We start from the raw sequence: 5,903 nt of genomic DNA, 5'->3' as shown, positions 1-5,903 counted from the left end.
TTCTACTTTTTAAATATATCCAGTGCTAGGTTAAGGTAAAGGTCATAGTCCTGTAAAATCAGGTGAAATTAACTTTTCATAATAGAAAGCTTTGGGGTTTGTATATCAAGGAAAGCTGTATAAAGAGACAGGTCAGATGTCAGTGGATGGAGCCCAATGCATCAAACTGATAAGACACAAAAAAGAAGAAGAAGAAAAAAAATCAGATTTTGTGATTAAGGATGAGCATAATTATTTACAGTAGATGACAACCAGCTCATCCAGGCAGTTTAAAACTAAATGGATAGGAAGCATATCAGCATTTTGGATTTGAATGTATTTAAAAAATCCTCTACAAACTGTTTCCAGGGTTAAAATCCTGCAAAATCTGGCTTTGGAGCTTACTGAATCACTGTCAAGCTACTTTGAATCAATAAACGATTAACAGCCCAGTTTCATAGCCTACAGCTTAAATTGGGTCATCTGCTGGTCAACCAGTGGTAAAACATCTAACCATTAAGTCATTTGAGACATAATTCTATTCTATTCTATTCTATTCTACAGTCATAAATATACCTGCACTGTAATGACTAATTTGCCTTAGTGATAAACAAGAAAAGAAGATGATACAGCTATATTTTTTAGAGAATATATATTTTATATAAGTATGATATAATATACTTATATAGAATAAGTATATTATATTATATAAGAATAAAAATAAAAAGTAAAATAAGATCAGAAAATGGAAAAGAAAAATCACTGAACATGTCTGAGAAAGTAAAATGCTGTATGTGGAAAAAAATGGGGCACTGGACAAGACATTTATGCATATTTTATTTTATTTTATTTTATTTTATTTTATAATGACAAATTCTAGGCCCATTCATAAATTTTCTTTTTCTTTACATACATGAGGAGTGTCAAACTTCGGTCCTCGAGGGCCGGTATCCTGCAGGTTTTCATTGTTTCCCTGATTTAACATACCTGAATAAAATCAAATGGATCCCACAGCTTCTTGTCAACTCCTTCACAATAACCCATTCATTTCAGTCAGGTGTGTTAGATCAGGGAAACGATGAAAACCTGCAGGATACCGGCCCTCGAGGACCGGAGTTTGACACCTGTGATGTATACAATGCACCCAGAAACAAATGTTTTTGAGAGATTTCTTCCAACCGGAGTCACATTTGGGATAAACCTGGGGCACTCTGGCTGGTGTGAAATCCACCCCAACTACGTACTTGAACATGCCTGCAATTACCTTTACCTGGTTGAGCCTACTTTTTATTGTTGAGGATATCATTCATTCATTTTATACAACACTTATTCCAATTTGGGGTTGTAGGTAAGCTGGAGCCTATCCCAGCAATTAGCAGATGAGAGGCAGGGTACAACCTGGACAGGTCACCAGTCCATCTTAGTACCATAACTATTATCATCATCATTAGTTATTATTATTAGTAGCAGTATATCTTTTTTTATTTCTTAATCTAAAAACTGTCTATATACACATTGTCATCTTTTTAACTGAACAGGTACCTGATCCGTTGTGTTTTTGTTTGTCTGATTGTCTTTTTCTCTTTTTTTCCTCCTCCTGTATGTTTGTAAAATGTGCCATGTCCTGTCTTTTTACACTTACTATCACAATAATAATAAAAATTAATAAATAAATAAATTAATAATAAAAAGATACATCAGGATGTAATGATACTCAGATCAGAGCAGGTCTGTTGTTTCCAGTTAATCAACATGAGACATTGAACTTTAGTCTTCCAAAATATGCATGCTGGTAGTGCGGGAAGAATTTAATCTTGTAATGTGCTTAGTAGGAACGTCACAATCTTTTTTTTTTTTTTTTTTTTTTTTTTTGCTTATTCATGATCTGAGTCATTTAATACAGTGTGATCATATTTGTGTTATAGAAAATATAAAATAAATAAAATCTAACACAAAAGTATTTATCTAACGAATATTTATATAAAATAAAATAGATACAGATTTTACAAGCCAATACCTCACAATATATTGCATAGGTAATATAATAGCCATCGACTACGGGGAAATGGTCAATCAATTCATGGAATGGTGTGAAAACAATCACCTCATCGTGAACATAAACAAAATGAAAAAGATGATTATGGATTTTAGGAAGAACAGGAGTAAGTGAAGCACTGTTGACATCCTGGGAAAAGAGGTAAAGAATACAAGGAAGTTCAGCTGGAGACTCGACTAAACTAAATGCAACACAGAAGGTATCAACAAGAAAGGACAGAACAGACTCTGCTTCTTGAGGAAGCTGAGATCTTTCATCGTCTGCACCAAGATGTTGCATACCTTCTATAGGTCTGCAGTGGAAAGTAAAATCTGCTTTGCATCTATTTGTTGAGGCAGCAGCATCAGAGCTAGAGACTTACAGAAACTATAGAAACTGATCGAGAAGGTTCGTTCTGGGAATAAATCTGGAGCTGAATGTACAGAGAAGAATGCTGCACAAGTTGCTGAACATACTGGTTGTTTCCTGACTGCCTTGTGTAAAAGGGGTGAAGAATTTCCCATTATTGCAAGACAGGAAGGTACAGGAAATCATTTTTGCCAGCATCTATTGCTTTACTACAGCATTACAAGTTCCCTCGGGGTATGAATAAAGTATTTTTATTTAATTTAATTTAATTTCACACATACAACATGCCCTGTGACCCTGCATTGGAATAAATGGGTATAGAAAATGGAAGGATGGATGAACATTCAACCGGTGAAAAGCCCAATTTTCAGCCTAATCCGAGCTGCATTTTACAGCTTTTCTGGTTTTACTTTGACCAGTTTTGTGTAGACCATGAATCCAGCAGACATAAGGACCAAGTCTGGGAAAGAGCCATGTTGCGTGTTTTCTGTTTTTCACTTCCTTTTTCAGGTTGAAATACTCCATCCTGTCAGTATCTGGTTTTCCTCCACACACTTCCGTAAAATATTACTCAGTATGTGCACATTTTTGCCCTCAGCTAGATTATTGCTAGATTGACTTTATTCTTTTTTTTCTGCTTGTCCCTTACTAGTGTGTGTCTGCTCTGACAAACAGGGAAACCATACCTAAAATTTTTACACATGTACATTCGTGTATACACATACATGCATATACACATAAACACACACCTGCATGTACATTTGCATTTTTGTATACTCTAACACAGCATACATATGTATACACACACATACATATTCATACACACATATGTACATACATTGTTAATTGTATGGATTTACATGTTTGTCTTTCTTTATACTTTTTAAATACAATTTCTTTAATTTTGTAGTTGCTTGTGCAGCACAACAGCAGCAGCAGCTTCTGAGCTGTCCCCATATGTCTTAATCTGTTACTTTGGTTTAAATAAATTGGAAATGAGAATTTTTCGCTAAGTACTCTACTGCAGATGTTTATTGTAAATATCTGTAGTTTGATTCTGATTGTGTGGAATGTAAATTTCAATATACCTGGCATCTTTCATACAAAGAATCACAGATATCTCTGGATACTGTTAAGCCATCAATTATAGAGGCAAGGAGGTGTTAAAACGTTTCACAGACAAATTGTATTAGCACACATTTATTTGACTTGGATGGAAACTTGTTCTTTTTTAAAATAAGATTTTTTTTAATATAATAGGCTGCTTCACTGAGTTGAAGGTTTTCGGTTGCAGTCATGTGTAATAAACAGCAGAGGTCCTCCTTGACTGCCACAGCAAAGCACTGTTAATGTTGTCAAGGTAATAAGCCTCAGCTCACTTGTAGGCGGCCAGTAATAAGGTGGAAATTTCCACTCCAGCCTCTCTGGAGCAAAAGCAATGAAGATGTTTGAAAGATATCATTATGAAAAGTTAAGAAAAGACTCCCACATACTAAAACTTGCACCTTCTGGCTTGTCTTTTCTTTTTTAGCATAAACAAAAGATAAAGAAAGAAGAAGTAAAAAAAAAAACAAAACAGGAAGTTTAAAGTTTTTACATATTTCTGAAAATGACATTTTAAAAGCAGTCAGATTGAAAGCATTTGGAAGTTTAATATTTGTTCCAGTTAAATATATATTATGTTAAATTAGTGCACAAAACAAAATGATTCATTTTGCTGTTTCACTTTCCAGCTTAGGCCATTTATGTAACTCAAAAGAGCCTGAATGTTTGAAAGCAACCCTGATGATTCATGAACTGTAGTTTCAAGGTTTCCTTCTGAAGCATTATCCTCCTTTTCAACTGGTTATCAAGCGTGTGTTTGTATGTGTGCATGTGTGTGTGTGTGTGTGTGTGTGTGTGTGTGTGTGTGTGTGTGTGTGTGTGTGTGTGTCTTTCTGTAAAAGACTAAAAACTAAAAGTCTAGTTTCTCATGACTTATTAAAGAGGTTGATAGCGTAGCATAATACATCTACATGTAAGTCAATTTATCAGAAAAAAAAAACTCTGAGAGCAATATCAGTTTGAAAGAAAAAGAAAAAACATTTTTTATTGCCAGCAAACCCTTCAGGGTCAACGTTGTACTACTTGCAGTTGCCATGGAAACCTCTCGTTTTTATATGCATTTCCTTTCAATAAGTAAATACAAGAATTATTCAGTTTTAATTGGCTTTAAAAGTATCCAGTCAAGATTTTTATAATGTGTTGTTTTTGTTCAGCTTGTGTCCGTTTGTATTATGAGAACATAACACATGCTCCTAACCTGATGCAACTGACAAACACAACATAAATACCATCAGTCTTCCTTGACAGCAGGCGTTAGGCTCTCATTTCAAACATGGAGCAAACTGAGATTTAGTTTGTAAAGAGGAACTAATGTTTGCTCTCTGAGTTGCAGCATAATCTGTGACCTTTTAGAGGCTTGAGGAATCATGCCAAACAAGTTCTAGGTACCAGCCCCCCCCTACACACACGCACGCACACACACACTCCACCCACCCCCCTCTCTCTCCCAGTTAAATGTCTTAACTGTTATAACATTGAAGGTGTCAGGGCCATTTTTGTATCACTACATAGTGTCTAAGATAAGTTTTATGGAGTTTTTTTTACATGCTATTGTTACCACTTTATAAAATATGCTGTGTTGGCTAATTATAGCTGATTGGCTGAATTGAGTTGAATATGGGGATTTTCAAAGGCTTTTTTATGTGTTTTTTTGTTTTGTTTTCTTTTGTTTTGTTCTATTTGTTCCTTTAATTAAAACTAAAGAGAGTACATCTATTTTTGTCTGTTGGACCTCTCCATGACATTGTTTTTCCATGAAAATTTTTAAAATTATTCAAATAATTAGAAGCACATGCTTCAAACGAGTAATATCCCTCTGTATTGTGTGGTACAGGGTATCAAAACAAAGCTGAAGGTTGTGTGGTTGTTGGGTGTATACATGTATGAATTAATCTGTTTCAAACTGCATTTTCTAGGTGCATTTGATTTCATAGGATTTCAGTCAGATTAGGACATTTACGTGAATTTTATATCACTGTGATATAAATACAAGGATATGATTTCTATTTATATGGCTCTATCATCCGTAAAACTGCTCTGAACTACTGCACCACTTCTTCAGATGACACACAGCAGAGGTAAATACATGCAGGAGCTACAATACAAAATGTTTTGGCCTTGATGCACCTCATATATACATTTTAAATTGTGGATGTGGCCTTTGTTCGGTGAATGCATTCATTTTGACACAAAAAAGCCTTATCTTATATACAGTATATGTTCATATTAAGATCTTTTCACAGCAGCAGCAGCTTGACATCGGCCGACTGATGGGGATGAAGCAATGCTGAATGGTCTCTACATAGTTCAGTCTCGATGTGGGCCGTTTAAAGATGCACTACTTAACCTTTGCCATTTTCTCAGCGACGCGCCCTCTATCGACAGCTAATTCGGCATCCATCTTGCATCCTACCTG

Source organism: Melanotaenia boesemani, chromosome 8 (assembly GCF_017639745.1).
Source record: "Melanotaenia boesemani isolate fMelBoe1 chromosome 8, fMelBoe1.pri, whole genome shotgun sequence".
Taxonomy (NCBI): Eukaryota; Metazoa; Chordata; class Actinopteri; order Atheriniformes; family Melanotaeniidae; genus Melanotaenia; species Melanotaenia boesemani.
This window is presented reverse-complemented; position numbering follows the sequence as displayed.